Source organism: Plectrocnemia conspersa, unplaced genomic scaffold, assembly GCF_051122295.1.
Source record: "Plectrocnemia conspersa isolate PC_06_02 unplaced genomic scaffold, ASM5112229v1 ptg000001l, whole genome shotgun sequence".
Taxonomy (NCBI): Eukaryota; Metazoa; Arthropoda; class Insecta; order Trichoptera; family Polycentropodidae; genus Plectrocnemia; species Plectrocnemia conspersa.
In genome coordinates this window covers 14863656-14889429 of record NW_028277165.1, presented here as the reverse complement: position 1 = coordinate 14889429, position 25774 = coordinate 14863656, and the positions used below count along the sequence as shown (strand labels likewise).

Genomic DNA, 25774 nt, shown 5'->3' with positions numbered 1-25774 from the left:
GGTTAGCTGCTTGTGGTTTATAACCGCTAAGCAACGTACGGTTAATGGCATTCAGCTTCACGTGCCCCTTAAAACATTTTTGCTATTATTTTCGAACTGCAAACACAAAAGCGTGAATTTATATGCTAGCACGTGATCGCTCGGGCTCGACGAAATTAGTTTCGTAACCCCACCGAAAGGCACCTACGCCATTGTCCAGCCAACAAGTGACATTAGCATTAATTTTGCTTAAAAAAAGGTTTCAGGCATATTCTAATCCGATCGGCTGGCAAAAAGTGTAATTAGAGCGTGAAAGCCGGCTAGATCATTCATGTATGCATGAAAGGACAAAATCCCTGTGTTCGCGCATATTTTACAAATAAATTAAAATCTATTAATCGCACTTTGTTTGGGACTAACCCTTGACCTTAAACCAAGAGCGCTCGATTCGTCAGATTATCTTGAACCGGTTTGATGCGGATCAATCGATGCTTATCTGCGTTGGTTGTTAACGAAGCGCGATATTTGGTTGACCCATGGCTTAATTTGGAATTATCATTGACCTTTTATGATAATTTTTGTTGTATTACACATATGTATACCTATTGCGTATTGGGTTGTTGTGTGGGCGTGTGCATTAGAGACAACAGCAAAAGGGCAAAGCGCTTTCTAGTCTAGAGAACGTAAATCGTAAAGAATATTTTTTTTTACATAAAATATATTATTCGTAAATGAAAATTTATCCAACTAATATTTCTGAGCTTTCATACATACATAAAAATATAGATGTATGTTTTATTTATGTATCAATACAGTTTCTCTTCTAGAAGCCATCACGTATTCATTTTTATTAGTACTGTAATATTTAACACAAATAAAAAATCGATTATTCTAGGAGTCAAACTAATCACGCCTATGAACTTTCAGTTCAGCACTTTACTGATTACTTCATTCTATGCCTTATATATTATGTAAACGCGTATGATTAAAAACAAGCGTGTGTTTCTAGCTGTGCTAAAAACAGGCGCAAAAGAGATGCAAAGTTTACATATTTACAAAAAATAAAAAAAATGTGCGATTTGATTCGCACATTTTTTTTATTCTTACAACCGACAAAATTTTTGCGTAGACTTATTTACGGCTCTATCGGTATTATATTTTACCAAACGGTTATTGTGTTCTTGTAATGCCTCCACTACACTCTCTGGAAGTTGTCCGAACCGAAGCTACAACTGAAGTATAAGCGAGTAAGCGCTCACACTGTCGCGGATTTCATATGCCCGCGCGCTTCGCAGCGTGGATGACGTCCGGACGGCAGCTGCTGTCACGTACAGCTAGCTGATTTGCTAAAATGTGCCATATAATCGCAATTTTTAAATTGTCATATTATTAAAATTACGCTACTGATAATTATAAAAGTTTGTGTGGGCACTCAGCAATACAATATCAATGAAAACTTTTCGGTCGTAAATATTCAATTTACGCAAAATCTTTGTCGGCTTTTGCAAAATGCCATATGGCATAAAAATGATATTTCAGAATACTATACAGAATAAAGCACCTTATATTTAGAAGAGCATTGTCGATTGCTTAGATAAATTGAAATTATCTTCTAGATGAAAATAGTGATAATAAATATAATATTATTAGCTCGTTGATATTAAAACTAGTTTATATTAACGGTTTTTGAAATAAATGATAATTAATTACATAATTACTCTTCGTAATTGTATATAATTAGTTAAGTAATGATATCAATTACATTGGCGTTATTGACATCTAAACATATTGCAAGATCTTAATGCAAATATAAATTATTTTTCAATTAAAAACTTGTTATTGTGTATATAAAATATGTAATGATGTATTAGTGGTAAAAAATCATTTTTAGTTAAGTTCAAATTGATTGATATATAATTTAATGAATTTAATGAAACAGATTTTATCTAAATTGTATCGGAATTAAACATTAAAATATTTATAATATCGATCGATTTACATTTAGTAATCTTAATATCATTGCGGAATAGTGAATTTAAATGATATAATACGATTTGCTTTTAGTACAATTTGCAATAATGTTAGATATATTACAATAAAAATACTGGAAAATAATTTCATACTAAAATTCGGCGGGCTCGCACGCCAGTGCGGACCCGCGCCCCGTTAAATTGTAACTTTATCGCAATAAAAATACTACTGCAGCGGCTCAATCTGTGTCTAATTGCCACCCGTCACCTCCGGTCACCAAATGACATTTATTAATTATAAATTAGAGTACACATAACAATTTTTGATTAATTATGCAGATATCAAAGATTTCCAGACGCATTAGACTAATGTCTGTCAGGTTAAAATGAGAAAAAAATTATCACGAAAAATCATTAAGCATTACATTGATGGCCTCGCACGGAATAAGCACGGTTTAAACAACACTTTGTGGTTATTAGAGAGTCGCACAACGTCGACCCTCGATAGCAACTTTAACAAAAGGATGATTTTTGGAGGCGGAGTTAGACTCATAAGCGAAAGCACCTTGAATTTACTTATATTTGCCCCTATATTTATCGAAGGACTATTATAAAATATGTGACACTTGGTCCCACCACCAATGGATTTGACTACAATCATTCATCAGTAACACAAATTATAATCAAAATTTTTTTTGAAAACAATAAATACTAAAAACATGATATAATCGAAAAAAATCGGCAAACTATTTTACATATAAATTCCTTATCACAGTATCTTTTTTGTAATGCCTGCACTACACTCTCTGGAATTTGTCCAAACCGAAGTTCAAGTGAAGTCGGACGAGGTTGCCGACTTTCGAGTAGCGGCCACACTGCCACATATTTCATATGCCGTCCGGACGGCGGCTTCTGTCACGTAGCTGGCATATTTAAGCGCGATCGAAAAATGTGACAAATAATCGCAATTTTTAAATTGTCATTTTATTGGGTTTGTGTGGGCATTCACGAATACAATATCAATGAAAACTTTTCGGTCGTAAATATTCAATTTACGCAAAATCTTTGTCAGCTTTTGCAAAATGCCATAAGGCATAAAAAAATGATACTTCAGAATACTGACACCACATGTGTGATTATTCTAGAATTTATCGCCATCGATTCTAAATAAGAATTCGTTATGGTGTGACATTTATATAAACCAATCTAGGAAATTACATAAGGATATTGGAAAAGATTTTTTTAACAAAATCAAGTACCACTAATTCTTTTTTAATTATTTAATTTTATATGAAAAAAAAATAAAATAACATTATACTATTAAAAATATAAATAATCCCTTTTGGCGCCCTAAAATATTCAAAGATGTCAGTAAGACTCTGTTGAAGATCGATTTCATAAAAGCATGTTAACATGCGTCCCACGGTAGGATAGTCCCCAATAAGCATGTGGTATTATAACTTGACCACGTGACCACTATGCAGCGCTTGACATGCGTCAGTTTGCGAACCACCATATCATTATCTCTCTCACTCTCATCACTTAACACGCGAGAGAGCGAAAGGAGAAGTATCTCACCGCTCGCGCTCGAAAGAGCAGCTCCGAATTCGGTCCCTTTGACTCGGAAATAATGCCGACAATGTTCGGAAGCGCTCGAAATTGGACAAGTCGACTGAATTACCCCCACTTTACTTCCTGTTCTCGGTAACCTCGGACAACATCCGAGAGATTTTAGTGCAGGTAGAACCGAACTCGACCGAAGTAGCCTCGAAGTAACCCACTATATTCTCCGTCCTTGGCCAACCTTGGCCAACTTCCAGAGAGTGTAGTGCAGGCATAAAGCATAATTTGTGCAATATTTATTACACTAGTGATTTCTATATGATAAATAGTTCAACCTAAATTTTATTTTAGTGACGTGAAATCAAAATTGAAAAGGACGCTATAATAGGTAAGCTTTAATCGCTTTCATGCACATCAGTTGCATACAGAGAAATGTTTTAATTTGGAAAAAATAAAGGTTTTTGATCAGGTGAGTAATATATATATATCTAACGACCTACACTCACGTAGGTAATATTAAAAAAATATTAATAAATTATATTTTTATAAATAGGATTTATAAATGGATATGATACACTCAGGAAACTGGATTCATTTTAATTACTAATGAATTTCTTATTAAGATATCGTTTTTTGAAGCACTCCATTTTGCTTTGAGATCGTATCTCGAGTTTTGTTCAAGTGTTCTTATTCTGATGAAGAGAGACAATGAAAAAACGAGAGATTTGGCCCTGAATTTGTACTTTTACAATACGAGAGCACCTTTGCAAGTTCAATAACTCGACGCTGAAAGCTGTTCAAGGCTAGCACCTGGAAATGCCAATTTTGTAATTTGCAAAACATACATAATGCACATCCTACGTATATTATAAACAAGATATTTTATTTTATGGACGCATAACAATAATGAAAATAAGATTATTATTAGAATTAGAGATATATAAATAAGACGTGGGTTAATGAATGTTGATAACATACGAGACAATAATAATGTGAAAATGATTTTATTTATTTTACGTAAACAGAATGTAAGAGAGATAAAAATTTATAAATTACTAACAAAAAATAGCCTGATTGTTAATCGTCAAAATTTGATATGTACGTAATATATATTATTATATATACAGGCATTTATTTAATATGGAGTATTGTGGAATTTAGTCTTGTATTCTAGAAAAATGCCTCCGTGCTAGATAAGTTTAGAGACAATGAAACATATTCCGACACAACTTTGCATCTTACACATTTTTTTTATATCCACGGTCAATAAACAATGCCGGCACGTAACATAAGTTTGACTTTGTTACGGAACACTGATCACGTACTCCATATATTCTTAATTTAAAATGATATAAAGCAAACATCAATCGATATTCGAATTATTAAATATTTATAGACCTACATAAAAAATGTGTCTGGAACGATTGCCAAGAATCTGCAAAGTTATGTTTTCAGACCATGCGTCTATCGATAGTCCCATAAATTGTTCAAAGAGCGGTCACTCTGTGCATCTAAATTACCCTAATCATACATTTTAATTAGATGCGCATTCGACACGATTATTGAGATCATAGTTGTTTTTTTCTGGTGTCGAAATTGCATCCGTGGGCTGCAATAGATGAATCTATTTGTTTTGGAACATTTTTTTGTTGGTCGTTTCAATGTGACCCAGTTTAAATTGTGTACAATTGAAATAATTGTATGAGTTAAAATTAAATATATTTTTATTAGATATTGTTTAAGCAAATTGTCATTAAAAGATTATTTATATAATAATTATTTATAAGGAAAACTTGACTTTTATTCTAAAAACTTTTTAGTAAGATTAATGATTCTATATATATATATAACACAATACCAAATAACATGTCTTAAAAATTCAGACATGTAACAAAATACATTTTTTTTATTTATATGTGATATATGTGTATATTAAGAATATATTAAAAATAATTATATCTGACTATGACGTCATGTTAATTTTTAGACACATGTGTTTCGTTTACTGTTTTATGTACAAATAATTGTTTATTACACACATATTAAACCCAAATTTAAAAATAAAAGAAAATTCCAGTTAATTCTTAACCGCTGTTCCCACCAAAATAAGTCTAAAACAATTCATAAACAACGACAGAAAATATGGAAATATTGGTGCAAGTTAATGATTCTGAATGATTGGTCAGATTTTTTTGATCATTAAATAAAAAAAAAATACTTTTGCTCAAAAACTGAATGGTTTAACATCTACAAAAAAAACTTGGTTGCACACCTTGCAGAAACGTCGGAACTTTTGGAACTGAAACGACGATGGGAATGAAAATTTCCAGCGTATGGACCAACAATGACCTCATATTCTGAGAAAGATGGGAAGCTTTAATTAATCGATCACAGAGCATCTGCTGCATTCAAAGCAGCGTTAACAAATATTTCTTAAGCTCAAAAAAGTAAGATTAAAAATATTTTTTCATATCTTGCGAAAATATATTCAAGAAATTAGGAAAATATAGGTAAACCTAATCTGTGATAATCGATCAAAATTATACTTAAATTAGACAAAAAATTGAAAAATAGATCAATAGTCAACGACTTATACCACTCGTGTATTGATGTATCAGATTTTTTACCCACTTGTATGTCTATTAAATCTACGGTTTTATCTATAAATGGAAAAAATATTACACTATGCTTATTTTAACCAGTACATAACAACAGTAAAATAGAATATTAATAACCTATTAAAGCATAATTCTTGTACAAGCGTATTCATTGATAAATTGTACGATCTATTCAAGTACCACACCCACATTTGACTCATTGTCAACGCTGATCTATTGATACAATTTATATTCTCTAGATACGATTAGTTGGGACATTAAGGATACAATAAATTATCTCAGCTACAATACAGTGTCACGGTTGAATCGTCGTAAAGGTTACTAACAACTCATCTTGGCCTCAGATTTACATTTATATACTAATCGAAAATGACCAAAAAATAATGCTTGTCTTCCTTTTTAGTTTCTCTAAATACCAGTTTCGACGAGCCATCCTTGACACGCTTGGGAAACGGATACACGAGCGAGTATCATCTGTGGGAAATAAAGAACAAAGTTGACCGACGTATCAATTTAGGGATTCTTGCGTGCTCATTGTGACCTGGAGGTTTTTTGCCCTCTGGGATTTCTCGGTAGGGCCTTCACACGGTGTGGAATCTATCTTTATTAAATTTAATTATTCTTCAATATTTAAATTGACTCGTGAACTAATAAAATGTTGAACTTTTTAATTAGATTTTAACAGACTGGGTAATTTTGATGAATTTATAAAATGGCAGGTCATAATGTCAACTGTGTACGAGTAAGTTCCGGAAGAAATATAATAAACAGCGATAACATTTTGTTATCGATGAAAATGAAGTAATAAAACGAGGTTATTATGTCAAATAATACCGAATGATTATTATATTAAAAAATAGCCAAGAAAGCAAACTATAAACGTACATTTATTATTTCATAATATTTATCTAAATAATCTTGTTTATGTATGTAAAAGTGAACTATATGTCAAAATAATATTTAATAATTAAAATATTTTATGAAATACAATATCGATTATCCAGTTTTATAGGAATATCATTTTTCAGAAAATCGGTATTTATTTGGTAAACGTCGTTCGAAAATAAAAAAAATGACGAGCAAACTCGTCATGTCCATTTATTTGAGTATTTTTCTATGACGTATTTATTTGTCATATTCAGTTAAAAGGCTAAATATTGACCCTATTCAGAAATATTAATATATGTTAATGCTCTAAAATTAAATAAAATAAAAAATACATATTCGATTGAAGGCTCTATATATTATAAAAATAGTTATTTTTAAAAATGTTTTAGGATATGCTACATATATCTAAAAATAATCCAATAATTAAACTTTAAATTCATAGTTGATCTTTAAACAATCAAATAAAATCTATTTTTGAATTTTGTCATCAGTCTTTAGAACAGAATGACGGAATCAGTTATAATTATAGTTCTAATATAATGTCATTGTCATACCATATACCTGTTTTTAATTGACTGTAATTAATAGATTATATCAATAGTGCTTTCAACGCTGCAATTATTTATCTATTTTAAGAAAAATCGCATTCCATATTGTGCTAAAATTAAATAAAATAGCTAATATGCTACAATTAAAATCTAATAAATATATTATCTATATGACATTGACTATGTTGAGGGCAATGGAAGCAGACAATTGTTTTCATTGATTCCTAATTAGTTTAGTGACAATTAAATCAACAATAAGGTTTTGGTAACAGGAACTATTTTTTTATTTTGATAATCCTAATTTTCATAATGGTGCCCCTGACGAAACTGAAAAATAATATTAAAGTCGACAGACTTTAGTACTGATACAAAAAACACCACTTCTTTCTAATTGAGATAATCTGTTTGACAAATAGTGTGACTACTAATGTAATATAAATATGATTTTTTATATATTATGTAACTAAAATGATAAAGAAAAATATATGTAATGCAAAATACGCTGAATAATAAATTTTAATAGGTCATCTAGAATGTCATTACTTCTGTTATTGATTAAAATTCCATATTATATATAAATATTCTTGTGAGCTGATGGACAGAAAATTTAAGATAGACATGGAATTTATCTAGTTGTAGTTATCCACATTGTTTGTTAAACGAAAAGTTTCAAAGAAGAGTACATCGAGCGATAGCCGAAGGTCCACATATTGCGGTTTCTAGTTACATCACACACTATGTCCTAGAATCGCTCTCATAATACGGTCTTGAGTGACAATCCAACATCTGATACCCACGGCGAATGTGTTATAAAACCAGTCTCTTAGAAGAGTAAATACCGACGACTCCATAGAACAAGTCTAGCGCGCACGTACCTGAACTATTCTCGGTTCAAACCGGCCTTGTGTGTGTGTGTATGGAACTACAATAAAAAGTGAAAGATGCTGACGTCAGAGAATATTTTACGCATCAGAGAATGAAAAATATTACGGCTATTGATATAAGTTTTGGATACTCTTCTTATTTTTCGTTTCTAAAACAGTTACATAAACTATTCTAAAAAGTTTTAATGAAAAAAATATATTTTGAAAAGGCCAAATCGAAGCAATATTGTCTTTGTTATTGTTTAGTTTAGTGTTTCGAGCAGCTTTTCCTTGGTTTCAATTATCATCGGAGAAACGAGGACTTTATTGTTTACAATGTAATGCTAATTTTAGTTCAACAAGTGTTCGTATGGTACACATTGTAGTTTAATATAAGAGAAAATAACTGGAATTGATTTTGTTAAATTGCAACTTTTTAATTTATTTGATGAAAACATTATATGATATAATTTTAAGAAGCATGTTTAATTTATAAATTTATGTCAAGAAATAGTCTTGACATAAATTATAAATAGCTAAGACGTTGATTCTAAACACTCGAAGATCGAGTTGGACTAGATTGGACGAACGAAGTGGAAGCGGCTGCACTTTTCCGAACGTCTGTCGTCGATTTGCCGCTGAATTTTAGTTTATGGTGGAATTCTCGCTGCAGTGAAATTTAGAAAGTGATATTTTTATGGCAGCGTTCTGACTTATACCCCTCGATTCTTTGAGAAATCTGAATAATGTTCTTTGTTTATATCTAATAAGCATATCGATTATATATAAATATATAATATATTAATATTCAAGAAATTAGCAGAGAAAACATTTTTCCATATCAAATTGATTATTTGTCTAAGCATAAACCTGTTAAATATTATATTCCTACTAATCTTAACCACAATTCTTACGGCAAAAAAGCAAATAAAATTCCAATATTAATAAATCATGGACTATTTTACTATACGATTCAAGATATAAAATCTTCTACTTTGCATGGGAGCAGATATCATGAGAACAATTTATAATGCAACATGTAAGTTTTATACCTGGTTAGGAAGCAAAATCAAAAGTAAATATTGACAAAACTCTACTGTATAAGAATAGCCGAAAAGAGAAATAATCTTCTCGTCGACCGACCTCGAGAGTCAGCTGAACTGTTCTTTACTAATGGGACTACATATCTGCTAAAATGGGCAGCTAATATACGTCACACATTGATATCAGTAAAAGCTTTGAGTTACACGACCTTTTTATACGTCGACGCCAACGTACAATCCTGGCTTTCTCAGCTATAATAGTCACAAAACCGTTGATCTACTTCTACGATTCATTGGATTTGGTTGCAAATATTACGTCCACTTAAAATAATCAGCTACAGACGGTTCCGCGATTGGCCATTAATTGTAAACTTATAAATATGTATTTATTTACCATTGAAGGGTTCAAGGTTGGACGTAGTCGCTTCGATAGTAGATCTTTGGTTGTGTTGGTATGTCCTTCTAGAAGTTGTTGGTACTTGTTCTTGAAGATGATTGCTAAAACAGGAGGAAAGGCGTAAGTCCGTGATTGAAAAGGTTCATAAATCGAAGAAAATCTAGTCCGAGCGTCAGTGTAGTCGAGTGTGTGAAGTCCGATTTTGTACCGCGTGATATACACCGTCGTGCGCGTAAACTGTATACTCACCCCGCACGTTGGAGAGGTTAATTGAAATTCGGCGTGCTTCTGGGCAGATGCTAGGTTTGTAGGCACCGTTCGCGGGACTTTAGATGCGTGTGTGGCGTGTTGTGTATGAATCGCTACATCTGTAAGTACATGTTATTAAATTAAATAAATGGTACAGTGATATAAATCTGGCAACAATGAAATTTGTAGTTTTACTCTCCAATATATTGTATAGCTTATATTTACTCGTTATTTTGCAAATACAAAGGTGACTCGTTTTAATGTCTCTTTTAACGGATCTTGTACAAACTTATTGCAACGCGACGCTTATAAATGGTCCATATATCAGTGAGGGTGGAGAATTCAGATGAAGAAAAACTGTACCAATGACATTTAAAATATGTCGATGAAGGATGAGCAGTTTATAAATAAAAGTTTTGCTACCATGTAGTGTTTCTCTATCGACAATGCCAAATTAGCTGAAATGGAGAATAATCTATACCTAATGAGGATCGAATCGTGCCAGACAGTGTTCAGAGGGTGGAGCAGAGAAAATGGCGGAACCTTGTCTAGACACAGGCTTAAGCACTGAACTTACTTAAAAATGAATGAATATTATAATAATAAGGTTATATTGAACTTTTTAATTGATTATTATCATAGATATGTATATCATTATGAATTTATGTATCGTTTATTCACATATATTTTTCTAAAAGTAATGCTTAGTAAATATTTGTACAAATGTAAGTCTTAAAAAAATATTTACATTGAAAAACCTGTTTTGCATATTTTTTATGTCTGCTATGTATATAATATAATATATTATTTTCATTAATTAATTTGTCTCTTTTATTTTTTTGTGATCCACCTTTTTCATGTATTGTTTGCAGATGTATTAAGTAAACATTATTAAAAAAGTCATAGTCAAGCACATGAATAAGTCGATATAAATATATATACAACGCATTAAAATTTGCACAAAATATAAGCATACTCACAAGTGATATATATAAATGTGTATTGAATTTATTGAAAGTTTTCTAAGCTTAACTTTGGGACCCTGAAAAAATACAGTAATTCCTCTGCATCGCTTAAATATCTCAACAATTTAAATTATATTGACTTTAATAGGTTAAAACTAATGCTCATTTGGACTCTAGGGCCCTGAAATAAATATTGAAACCTCCTCTTCTGATATATATGTGTAATATATATTATATAACCACTAAGTAACTTGTATTCACTGTTAATTTTTAAATACTAAGCAAAGCTATTGAAGTGGGAACATTTATATGTATTTTTTAAGAATTCACACAAAGTAGTTAAGTTCTTTGCTATGTTCTCACGAATGCTTTGATGTTAAAGTTAGATATCTTGACTTTTTATCAAGAAGCACTTTTGTAGTTATATCAATATAACATGAATGGCTCTCTAAAAGTTTATTTGACTTCATTTTTAAATATTTTTTAATATTTATTGTTTATTGTTAATCTTCTGTTGCAACATGACAGGCTTTCGTGCAATTAAACATAAAAAACAACTACTGTGAAAGTTGTGAGACACCAGTTTGTAAATCAGTGATATGTATTTTATTCATTAAAAATTAATACTAGTTTATATTAAGTTTTTACCGGATTTATTCATCAAGTTACTTAGCTTTTTAAGATGTGAGGTTTACCGACGTTTCGATGTTGGGGGGTCATCATTTTAGGATCATAATTTTGACCTTATCTCAGCCGCCGCAGACCCTTGAGCTACGTCGTCCTTGACTCGATCTTGTGTTTTATTATTTTTCTGTTTGTTTGTTACTAAGGGAACAACAAGTGCATTATTTTTAAATTAGTTTGTTTAAATGAATTTATATTTGTATGAATTTTGTTAAAATTTAATTTAGCTTGGTTTAAAACCGGTATCAATAAGTCTAAAATTGGTAGATATATGTTTAGTTTAATTTCTATAGTAATTTATATTATATTGATTATCTAAAAAAATCAGAAAAATGTTAAATTTATAAAATCCATGTGACCGTATTACAAATAAATATATCGTCTACATATCAAAGCCAAATTTTTGGTTTAAAACACTTTACTTTTTATTACTTTACTTAATTGGTGATAAAGGTGATCCTATTTGCTTGTAAAATTGGTTATTATGAATGAAACAGGTTGAATTTAAACAGTAGTTTATGAGATTTTAAATATATTTATGAGGTTTTACTTTTTCTGTCAAAATTTTAACTGCTTCTGGTAATGAAATATTTGTAAAAAGTGAAGTTACGTCAAAACTGGCCAAAATATCTTTGTCTGATAATTTAATTTTTTTTGTTAAAAGTCGTAAGAATTTTTAACATATGATTTCATTTCCTTATTTAGTTGAAGTCGTTTTTCAAACAATTAGTCTTACATGTATTTGTTGTTTATAATTTTTTTGTAATCCATTAAATATAGGGATTCTGGAAGGTTTTTTTTGCTCTAGAAAAAAATTTTGTTTGATTTGATTTGTAAAAGGTGTTTTGTCAATAAGTTTTATTTATAGATATGAGGTGGGTTTGTTATCTGTTATTTTTATAAACCTTGTCATTTATACTCTCTAATATTTTACTTTCATAATAATTTTTGTTTAAAATAACTGATGCATTTCCTTTATCAGCTGGTAAAATTATTATACTTTTTTATTTTTTTAATTCTAGTAATTTAGATAATTTATTTTTTGTTAAATTTAAGGTAGGTGGTTGTGCAGTTCTAAGAATTTTACTATCATCTTGTCGAATAGTTTATTTTATAACATTATTGAGTTTGTATATGGCTGCTTCTACGTTACTTATCATTTCTTTGAGTGGAATTTTTTCGCAAAGTTAATACATTTTGCTAAAATTGCTATTGTTAAAAAAGGTTGCATTTTCAAATTATAAATTGATTGTATAAGTTTGATGTTTATATTTTTGTTTATTGATTAAATTGCTATATTTTTTTGAAAGCTAGTCGTCTGTATCGATTTCAATATAAGCTTTGATTTTTGCAAAACTTGTGATGAGATTTAAAATATGAATATCTATTAAATCTATAAAAGTTTCTTTTAAAAATGCATGTAATCTAACTGTTTCTACTTTATTAGTACGATATATAATATCTTTCCCTTTAGTGTATTTCATTTAAAAGTATACTAAAACTGTTATTGCGTAAAATTTGTTTTATTTGCAAATTATTTATTGGTGCTTTAAGTTTTATGAAATTTGGTAATACATTATTTTCCCTATATTTTCAGAAAAATTAGGTTACATTTTACTTTTATACATTTGGTATTATAAATGCATTTACACTATACATTATATACACTTTTTAAATTACAAAAAATAAAAATCTCTTGATGATGCCAAAAATATTTTAGCGAAATATATCGATACTGAGACTCCTAGGAATAACGTAAATATAAATCACGTCTAAATCACGTAATTATATATATATATATATATATATATATATATATGGATTTTTAGATTTTCGCGAGTATAATTCTTTTTTAAATCTCGGGATTCATCGCAAGCAATTCGTGATCATGGCCGGAAAATCACGGCCGAAATATAGAGCACAACAAGTAAGCATAAATCGCAATGAATCCCGAGATTTAAAATATATATATATATATATATTATAATAATAACAGTAACGTGCTGTATATCGTTTTCAACGATCGAACAATTGTAACAATACGACAAGTGATCGAATACATTTTTTTCAGTATGCTCCTATCTGCGGAGCAGTGAGGGTAATAATATTTAACATTAAAACCAATAAAACTTTTTTATTGTTTTTAACATTAAAACCAATAAAAAAGTGCGAATAAAAAATCCTTCTCTGCGCGATGTAAAAAAGTGTACTCAAAAAAATGTGGAAATTCCTGATGATGCTGGGACAATCTTGGCGAAATATAGAGACTCATTAAATAAAAATCAACGCGAAAAAAACACGTAAATATTTTTTTTAAATGTATATATATATATATATATATATATATATATATATATATATATATATATATATATATATATATATATATATATATATATATTTATATTTAACAACATAAAATTAGTTGAAAATTACTGAAGACGCAAATCCTCAGATAGATGTTAACATTTGAGCACGTAAAGCTAACAAACAGGAGGTCGTGCGTCATTTGTTCAATAGGGTCCAAGGATGATCATCTCTGCCTCAGTTTACCGTCAATCTCGATCAAAATTTTCACCACTTGGTTTACAAAAGTAAGTTGCCCACGCAAACCCATCGTGTAAGAGCCGGAAGGTTGGTTTTGCGTAAGATAGGATAAATGGAAAAATGATGCAAGACGTTTTGTGCCTCTTGCGTTGCTAACATCTACTTCCATTTCTTGGTATGAGAATTCGCTCGGAACAATAGTGTCGGCTGATGAATAAAGCATATCAGATTTCACATTAAATTTATTATGATGATTCATAACTACCTATCTAATGCACAGAGCCGCAATGAAGTGAAAAAAGTATTTCATTATTAATGATTTTACTCTTAGTCGCTTCCGATAAATGTCATTATTTTATCGGACATTATATGTTTTGCTAACTACTCTCATAAATAAGGAGGTATTAAACACAGCCGGAAGTTCTTTATCCAAGATTTCTTTAGATTTTTCTCTCCTTCCTAGCTTTGGTTGATAGGGTGTGGGAATCCTGTGAACCATTAAATAGAGATTTTTCTTGTGCTTCTTTGTATTCATTATCGACATAACTTCAACAGTTTTTACCTTGTCCAACCCATTGATGATTTATTTTAATCATTTAATTATGTGATATTACTTATTTTCTAGCTTACATCAGTTTATTTCACAATAAGCTGAACTTTGGTCACTTGTAGACAGATAATTATTCCCTATAATATAATTTTTTACACATACTATCTAAACCAGTGTTTCTCAATGTGGCCCGCACGCCTAATTCTATTTATTATTAAAAAAAATTGAGTTTTAGCGTTTAGTCTTTTTTCTATATTTTTTTTGTGGTCAAATTCATGTTGTATTGAAGATAATAATTCAACAGAAAGCATCATCTATGGTTTATAACTAGGAACATAATCAAGACAAAGTGGATTACTAAAATTAAAATAGTTATAAAATGTGATGGTTTCCAGCAGTATTATTTTTTTAAAATGTCATCCAGATTCAAACGTTTGATCTCAATTAGTATAGCTTTGATATTCAACATGGTGGACACACGTCTGCGTCTGATCGCGGTGTCATTGCACTCCGATCACATTCTACCATTATTATTACACCGCTTTCAGCTGGTGAGTGTGTGATTCATCACCTGGCACTATTGTTCCGATTGAGTTCTCATAGTGAGAAATGGAGGACGTACGGAAAGAAACGTCTTGCATCATTTGTCCGCTTTTGCCTCTCGCCATATGGACGATCTTTACATATGTATATAGAGAGTTAAAGATGACCCAATCATATTTTTATAGAAACGTCTTTGCATAATTTGCGCAATCTTTATGGAAAAGTTGACAATAACAAGTTACCGATTATCACCTTGTGAATATAGCTACTTAAGTGGTGTTTACGTCCACCGTTATCAATACACAAATTTTGGAATTTTCCTAAATAATGAACATTTGATACTGCGTATAATCCTACTTAGACTTCCTTAGGATAGTTTTCTCAAGCCGTTTCTCTTCATTGTATTATCAGCGGGCCTGCCAAGAGGGAGGGAGAGAGGGGAAAAAATCTCGGGGCTCGTTCTCCTTGAGGAGCCCGACTCATAGCAACAATATATTTATAAAAAAAGTAAAAATCAACCTCAAATTGACAGTTGCGAAACGTCCATTTGCTGTTTAAACCCAAACCTAATCTAATGAATGATAAAAGTTCTAAAATTAATTATAGTTTTAGGACTTTTATCAGATCAAGTCCAAAATACAAACTAAGCCAACTCATCTCTCAGGGAAAAATTAACGGAAGAATAAGAACATAGCGGATTTCTAATATAAGAGGGCTGATTAAAGTATATTCAAAAAAAAATTTTGGGCAATAAGAGAGCGCAAAAACAATTATCACTTTGGTTACCAAGTCCCGATAAATCATCTTTTAATATTTTTCAGTTGTTCCTGAATATTATGCCATAGGCAGAGAAGAAAGGATCAGATACATTTTAATTGGCTATTGCTTCAAGAAAAAAATATGATTTTTTACTTTTTGTATCGATATTTAAATAGTAATATTAAAAAAAATTAAGATAACATGAAAACTCAAACAGAGATGCTAATAATTAAAATATCTGAGTTCATAAAATAAAGCAATTAAATGCCTTTTTCGATAAAGTAAAATATCATTCTCGTTACGCGGCTAAATGATTTATTATTAATAATAAATAATATTTTGTTTTAAGAATAATATAATACAACCTTGATTTTTTTTTATAATATTTAATAAATTTTAATCAAAATTTGGATTTTAGTATGATGGAATTATTTAACATAATGAATAAAAGATAAATTTAACTAATTAAAATCTTCATATTCTAATAAAAAAATTGTAAATTCAGTTCTAACGAATTGCATTCTTCATAATAATATATGTATTATATGCAATAACAGAATATGTTATCAGTATATTGAATATGTATTTGTTCATGCGTATGTTTAAATATTGATATAAAACCTATTATTTTTAATATTATTATATTACTGATAATATTGTTAATTCAGTATCCTGTTTTTATTATTCATTCAACTTAATCAACACAAAAAATATTTAACTATAATTTATTACTTTATCTAACATATTTTAATTATTTATTTAATTCATTATTAATGAACTAGAAAAACTATATCGATGTAATAAATTTTAACCGAGAAAGTGTTTTAAATTGCAAATAATTTGCATGTAATAGTGAAATTATGTGAAGGTTTCTATCCATCTAAGATCTGATTTTCACACATTCTATTTTTCATAAAAAAACGTGTATATTATAATGTTGTATTTATTATTATCACGCGCTTTTGTGTTGATTTGAATAATATTATAATAGAGCGATTTGCATTTTTATTATATCAGAATCTATTTTTAGTGAATGCGGTTACGTTGACCACATTCTATATTTTTTTCTGTTTTATTATAATATCTAACATTGAATAGAAAAAGATAATAAAATAGGAGTAATGAGCATCGATTGTTATCATTAACAATCATTTTTGTAGGTGACCGAAACGATCGTCAATGATTTTTTTATTGTATGACAGCGTTTGATTCCGCGTTAAAAAGTATTACAAAAGCACACTTGCAAATTCTATAAAATTGACATAAAAATACAACTCATTATGCCAACTTTTATAGGATACAGTCACGAATGTTCAGAACGATTTTCCTTTTGTCATACGAAAATGCAAACGTTTTAAAATAGAATAGATAACGATAAAAGAAATACAATAGACTTTTAGTTATTTATGTAAAAGAGGTCGTCTCCAAGACCAAAAATGATGTTATAAAAGGGGTAAAAGTTGCCTAATATAGACGAGCAACACATGATAAGAAGCGCATGAAATGTACACATGTTTATTTAATTTATTTTCGTACTACGTGTTGACATTTTACACTCGTAATAATTATTACGTGTAAAATCGCTTTTTTATGAACGTGATAAGTATGGAAATTTCTATGAAGTAATTACTGAAGAAGCGTATTTCAAGTATTGTCTTGTATTAGTGTGATGTTAAAAATACAAAAAGGTGTGTTGTTTGTTTTCATCGTTCACTAGTTATTATTGAAAAATATAAATCGTATAACTAAAAATATATCACGGCTATTGATGTCTAAATATTGTTTTATTATTTAAGTTATGATTTGTAATAACGAAGAGCTTCTATAATAATATTTTCAACAAAGAGAATGGCTTTTTATAAAAAAGTTTAGAGACATCTATGAAATTTTAAGAAAAATAATAATATAATTTTGGTTTGCAACTTACTTTGGTTTGATACTAAAATATTTATTTTTATAAAATGTTATATTTATTGTGTATGATTTAGTTCTTAAATTCAAAGATGGCATTAATGCCGTATCACAATATAAATATAGATATTGATTAACCTAAATGTTACATTAAACCTAAGTACTTGAACTAAATTATAAAAATTAAATTACCTGAATATTAGTATATTTGAATTCATCAAATCAAATATTGTTTTATTTTTACACATATGTAGATATCAGTGAACAAAAATATTAAATTAATTTAGCCAAGTTCAAAACCATTGAAAAATATTTATTATTTCTCTTGTGAATTACTGCATAACGCTTTTTTAAATCACACTGTCTATCAATTTATTTTTATTGTCTGTCTATCAATAATTACTAATTCTTATCTTTCAGATGCAATCAAACTATTCTCAAGGAATTTCAGTTTAGAGTTCCAGAACATCTTCGAGAATCACGATCGCGTCCTCTTTTGATGACCGTTAGAGCCATTGCCATCTGGCTCCTTAATACGCTGGCATTGCAAATCTATTAGTTAAATTACCTCAGAACAAATTTATAAACTTAAAACATTAATTAAAATTAAGGTATTGGTGTACTTTAAATTATTCAATAAAATAATTGAACGAATCTGAAGTTATAATGGTATCCGTTTCAAGTCGATAAGATGCAATATTGTCGTCTCTTATTTATTGTAATGTAACCATTTATGCATTTTACACCTGCCCCTTGTGAAAGGACACATGTAAATGAACAATCGTAAAGTCGAACGTAAATAACGATCGGATTACGGTCGTTTAAATCGATTGAGGACACGTGAAAGGATTTTTTCCAAGAATCGTCGGAGATAGGCCAAGCCGTATTGTTCGCTCGTTCGGAAAATTACTGCCAATAAAGAATTTTGCGGTCGCAACCTTAGCATTGTGGGAAAGTTTATCATAAAATAGGATATTATTGAATGTAAGCATTTAACACAAATATTTTATTTTATTTTAAAATAATACAACCGACAACCGCGCTTCATTTTATAAAACGCGAAGTAAATATTTGCCTGAGAGCTGAAACTCCCCCTTCGTTCACACAAAATAAATGGATTAAGGGTAAATTTTAAACTGATGATGTAACGGTCAAAGACACCTGTCGTCGCACGTGCCACCTGCTTTTTGTGTTACAAATGAATGCAAAAAATACATGTTTAATTGTGTATGTGAATTTGAATATTAACTTAAATTGTATAGTATGAGTTAATGGAGAGTATTATAGAGACACATTTTCTTTATGTAAGACTAATGGTAAATATAATTTATTCATTACAAATAATTTAATTAAAAATAATAATTTATGTATTGCTTTAAACCAAAAATGTATTTTGAAATATTAAGCGTCCATTGATATAAATGCATCATGCATGACAAAAATCTGTAGTTAATTTTTAAACTACAGCAAAATCATTCTGGAATGTTAGTGGTTTCTGGTAGGTAAAATAATTTGAACCAGTTCTTTCATAGAATAGATTATATTTTATTAGAAGTGGCTAACTTTATTTTTTATTATAGGCATTAAGATAACATCAGTCTTTAGAATGTTTTTCAAGTATGATAAAATAAGATTCAGTAAAAATAAATTCATATAATTCACAATATCACAGATTGATGGAACAGAAACCTAGCCATTTGAAAGAGCATACAATTTTTTTCTAGTAGATAATTAAAGTAATTTTTGCAAAACAAACCTATAATTTTTTAAAATAATCAATTTACAATACTCCCTTTATCTACATTCAATAAAAAGTAAAGTTTCTCTTATATCTCAGTGTCCGAAATTATTAATTAAATATATTGCTTTCCTTATTTTTACGTAATATAAACATTAAGTTATTAAAAATTATATTAAATATCAAAAAAAGATTTTAATATGTTTGTAAAGTGAAGGCTCTTGACCATTTAAGGTGACTATTTCGCAGCACCAGATATGATGAACGAAGTGGAAGCGGCCGTTTTTTGTGTCGATTCGGCGGTTCTTTAGTGTATTTCCAAGTCAGACACGAAGTGGTATTTTAAATAAAAGATCTGAAAAGCAGTTGAAGTGAAAGTGATTATTGCAGCGTATTGTCCCATATGTCATATCTATGTGATATTAACTTATAGATTTGCGGTGAACCTATAATTTCAAGTAATTTATTAATTAAGTTACTGCTGAAGTTATCTTATAAGCGCAATACATTCTTTCGTTTTTGTGTCGTTCACAATAGATCCCGTTTAAGCGGCAATTGCGCTATAAAGAGCATATCAGATTGTCCCATTTGCAAAAATGTGTAACGTTTTAAAAATAAACGATAATTTAATTATTATTTCGGTGTTTTTTAATAGTAGTCGTATCAATGATGCTATTAAGTAATGGTATATTTTTTTAATTAGATATTTTCAATTTTAAATCAACAATTCAGTTAATAATTTCAATCTGGGAAGCTTATAAATAAATATCTACAGAAGGGTGAGTAGTCCTTGGCGGGTTATTAGTGAGGATATTAGGGCTGCTATCAAACAAATCCGAGATTAACGATACAGAAGCTAGCATAAAAGCTCAACGTGTTAAATATATATAGAGTATAGGTACTCATAAATTGTCTAAAAAAACCTCGCGTAGCAAATCTCAATATGTCAATATTTAATAATATAAGAACAGAAAGATTTATTTTTTGAGTTGAATTGCTATTGAAGATGAGAAGTGGATCCTTTAATTTAACACGCACCGTAAAAGGTAGTGGTTGGACGCCAAAAACAGGATTACACCCCAATAAGATAATCTTATGCATTTGGTAGCATAATTTATTGAGTTATTATCTTTGGATAATAGGCAGTTAATTACGACAGACAGATTTTGACATTGCATCAGCTATTAAAATCCCTGAATCAGTTTTTAAGTAAATCTATTGCTTCCAAAAATACATTATTTTTCGGATTCAGATGTGGGGTTCTTATTCTTGAAACTCGCGTTAATGAGTGTGAGCTAAAATGATCATTCATCAACAATTGAGAAACGATTCAATATAGTGTTAAGGATAGGACAACACAAAGACCCTCGTTGCGACTAGAAAAAAAATCACATAAATAACACGCAAAGATTATCCGGTGCATTGACAGTATATATCTTTGTTACGAAACTTATGAAAATTTCTTTGTTGCGAAATTCGACCACGGAGATGTCCATCAAGCAAATGTCACTTTCTAAAGGCGTATACATATTTCGCTTTTTTTAGAAGCAAGTGCAACGATTGGCTGGATGATCGCTGAATGACTGTGATTGAATAGCAAGCTTTGCAGCCTTGAATACTTACTTAAAGTTGGTCTTCAATGAGGAGAGGGTGGACACCGGCAGAGACTCAAGGACACCAGCAGATTTGGCCCGCCCGCGGACAACATACGATCATGGACGCTCATATCCTGAGAGAGACCCCACCATACGAGCACCGCAGCAGAGAAGGATCAACCTCTGCTATACTGTCGCTGCCACACTGATCAGAATGTTCCATTGACATCATCCCTCCGCCAGCTTTTCCACCACTGTTCGGAGAAAATATATCATCATAGATATAACAAGTTTCCACCTGCGTCTTACTGGCTGCCGTGGAAACTTGTAATATTTTTTAAATGCCGTTTTTTGCACCAGCTTTTATTACTCTTCTAGCGAATTTTGTATCGAGACGTTTTTGGGTGGTCTTGACAGAACTACAGTTTTCTTTTCAAAAATCAGATATAAAATGACATACTTTGAAAATGTCTAATTGTCTCTTAAGATTATTTAAATTTACATTAGGGTCTTTAAAAGTAATATATTTATAAAAATATATTAATTTGATAATATAATTACAAAAAAAATTGTATTAGCATAATATATCGTAATAAAAATGGGGACATTTTATAGGTTTAATTAACGAAAAATGGGGTGTAACTTTGAATGCATATTTGGGGCATGGAAATAATAATTTTATTACATGCATGTGCGCCTACATCTGCTTCAATTAATTATAAAGAGCTATACAATTAGTAAATTAAATTATTAAATTAATAAATCGTACCTATTTAAATAAATTGGTATATTCTTTTTTAACAACCCGCGGCATGCTTTTATACCGGTAATGGAAAATCGACACAGTGACATATGTAAATCCATTATGTCTTAAAGTGTAGCTGTTGCCGCAAAAGTTGCTAACCGGACACTGCCTATGTTCACTTCGATGGCCAATCAATGACAACATTCTCGCTTGCAACAAGTTCCCACGGCGCAGTGGGTTCTATGATGATGACCAGCTGGTGGTGCCAGAATGCTAATGTTCAAACAGGGGTAGTAAGAAGACTTCCGGCGACAACGTGCTCATATAACCGTGACATCTCCCGTACACTCAATCTATACGGAAGAGGTATATTTTGTATGTAAATATTTAATATCTACAAATATTTTTGTGAGCTTGAAAACGAGTTATTTCATTCAACATTATATATCTCGCACCTGCTCTCTTTTTTGGCACCCAATCCTAATATCATTGTTATAAAGTTAATCGATCGTTAAACGCTTATAAAAACAGCACTGCTTCTTCAATTTATTTAACGAATCCATCAGTCCCTTTTTCAAAAACATCACTCTTTCTTCATCGATTATAAATTATTTATCGTTGTATTATATGTAAATATCAGATGTGTTTACAGTATGTTATAAACATTTTCTTTTACCTAATTTAATATTTTTATAAACATGTCATTTTTTATCACTTTCGATCCTTCGTACGGTTTCCCTTCGCTCCTCGGCTGACTTCTGTTCTGCGAGAAGAACTTCCTATCGGAAAACGCACCTGAACACGAACGCTCAATTACACCTCACTTTTGTACGATTGAGGTGTAACTCGCCGAGCAGAGAGATACTACAGAAGGCCACGAGAACCTGTGAGAACCAACTCGACTTGCTTATAACATATTTTCATTTTTTGTAACACTCGAAACAATACGATCACTTTCACTGTAATTTGAAGTCTGAACGCGATACGGGCAGATATCTCTGATATTTTTTTTCTTGCATTAAATTTTTATTATTATTTGCAATGATTTCGGAGAGTTCGCCGACGATGGTATCGGTAAAAAAAATCAAAGTAGATTGTATCACGTAGCTACAATTGTATTGTTTTAAAAATATAATACGAAATGAAATTCATCATCATAGAATGAATTATGTTAATAAAATCTAATTTGAAAAAAGATCAATTAATCATGCTATGTATAATAATATATTTTACAGAATAAGTATTTTCTATTTGAAATTTCGCTTTGTTCAAATACTCGACTAATGTTTAATTGTATTGTCAAGACCTTCGTGTTAGGTTGATTATTTTTGATTTTAAGGCAAAGTTTGCTGTTCTAATTTATTTATTTGTGCAACAATGTAGGTCGTATGTTGCAGGTTAATATCTAGATTCCAGATGTTGAGCTGCACCAGGGAATGCGAAGAGAGAAGCGGCGAAGCGAAGAAAACTTATTCGAGCTTCGATGCTTTAAAGTTGCGTCGGCCTTATTGAATACAAGTTGAAAAACCTTTAAATTCCTGAAGCCTTGAACTACATAGTAAACTATATGTTCAAGTGTGTCAGTGGCAGAAGAAGACTTATTTTTATTATCCACGGACTCTCTTCATACACGATTAAGTTTTTCGTCCTTTTCGGTAGGATGACCAATTACAAAAGATTGTCGTTGGTGGGTTGTTTTTTGAAACAGATTTTCACGTCTCATTTTAACAAGAAATCCCTTTTTGTCTTAGACACTTAAACCTCATTGTACATCATTTAAGGATTAAACTTGAGTTTATAATTGAATAATTTAATATTTGGATTCTCGTGCCTGTAAATTGCGCTAATAACATTTTTTACTATTTTTAGATCTGCAGATCACAATATTAAGTGGTCCTATTACAAAATAGAAAGTGGTTTCAATTGACGAGCCTAACACCATAATTACCATGATATGTGATATGTTTGTCTTGCTAGTGTAAATTTTTAGCGAGATGACTTTTTATAAGTACTCATAGAAAAGTGCTTTCAAAACTTACAGTACGTAATTTTATTTATTTTTTAAATAATAAAAATAAAATTACTTATAATTTTTATTATTGATTTAAAAAGATAAGTTTAAAAATAAACTTGTAACTTATATAATAAAGTAAACAAGTAACGCGTTTTATAACATAACTTAAAAGTCAATAGCTCATCTGTTGTGTTTCACATTCAAGATTTTATCAAAACGTGGAACTTTTTCACTAATTGCAATCTGAAAATCTGCTTGTGGATCAAGACGATATCTAGATTTTTTTTTATTGATCAAAAGATAACTATATCCAGATTCACACAGGTATATTCTTGAAAATTAAACGAAAATACTGTGTGCTTTTATGCTTATATAATATTTAGGTACATATTTAGTACTAAACACCAAAATGTCTTCAATGTCTTGTTCAATTGCAATTTAAGAGTTGTATTTAGATGTATTATGAATATAGATGTATTATCCAATCATGCTTTTTTATGGCAACAAATTAAATGCTCAATATTTAAATCAACTTTAGGTTAGAATAAATATCAAATGGTATAAATATAAGACGACCAGAATTAAAATATAGGACGATTAGAATTGAAGACACATTAATTTATTGCATAGGTGAAAATGTTAAAGAAGTTGTGGATACCTTGAATAATAAATTAAGTGCGCGATACTGTGCGATCGTCATGTGGGTAGATCGTAGGCTCCAAGCATCTCTGACGCAGGTTAATCTCTGTATTCCAGATGTCGAGCTGCACCATGTGAAGAGAGAAGCGGCGGCTTCTGCGAACTACTAAATGCGAATAAAAATAAATTATAGAGACATGCTAGATAATAATATAAAAAGAGTTAAAGATAATTATTTTATAGAAATAGTTAAAAATATAAAATATTTAGGAAAAATTGTAGACAAATTTTTTTTTAAGAAACATTGTAGAGTACGCTCGGGATTAGGATTCCGGTTTGTTATTGTGTGCGTGAACTGTATGGCTCAAAACAATTTCGCTCAGAATATTTAATTTTTTTATTTTAAAAGAAAATATATGTTTATTTAACATACATACATCTGAGCTAAGATGTAAATTTCAACGGACAATTAAAAATATATTATATAATCGAAGAAACCAGACATTGATGTCATTAATTAAATATTTGCAAATTTCAAAATCTTTCACTAGTCAAAAAAAAAATGAAGTCTTTAGCTATTCTTCAAAAGAAAAAAGATGGGAAAAGAAATTATTCGCAGATTGTTTAATGGCTCGACGACTCTATTAAATCATTAGAGTCCATTGAATAAATTAAAAAATTATCATTGGCGCAACGATAATAATAATAACTTTTTTAAGCCTTACAGAGAATAGTGTAAAAAAACCAACAACGTACGGATTAATGGAAAAATAATTAAAATATTTTCATCCACGGGTAAGAGAACGAATAACTTACAGTATATATTTGAAGCCTTGATATCAATTAACCGAGATATGCCCAAGAAATTTTGTTCTCTTAAAATTTCATTTATAAATAAAAAACAGCGGCACGAGTTTAGTGACCTACCCATAGGACAGTGGGCATATCTGGGTTAAACCAATATCA

General features: G+C 30.1%; 2 long non-coding RNA genes across 4 annotated transcripts in view; both read right to left on the bottom strand.

Annotated features, from left to right (window-relative positions):
* The window catches only part of LOC148238954 (uncharacterized), an 85000-nt gene extending 74294 nt beyond the window's left edge, over positions 1-10706 (bottom strand). For all 3 annotated transcript variants that reach the window (XR_015809719.1, XR_015809717.1, XR_015809718.1), the window contains exons 1-3: positions 10600-10706; positions 10119-10237; positions 9867-9970 (exon numbers count right to left, since the gene is read on the bottom strand). This is a non-coding gene — a long non-coding RNA (uncharacterized LOC148238954). The remainder of the gene's footprint in view (positions 1-9866; positions 9971-10118; positions 10238-10599) is intronic.
* Positions 10707-19669: 8963 nt separating this feature from the next.
* Positions 19670-25155, bottom strand: LOC148238953 (uncharacterized). Its single transcript, XR_015811034.1, has 3 exons — positions 24828-25155; positions 21439-21664; positions 19670-20170 (listed from the first exon to the last, which is right to left on the bottom strand). It is a non-coding gene; the product is annotated as an uncharacterized LOC148238953 (long non-coding RNA).
* Between the last annotated feature and the right edge of the window lie 619 nt (positions 25156-25774).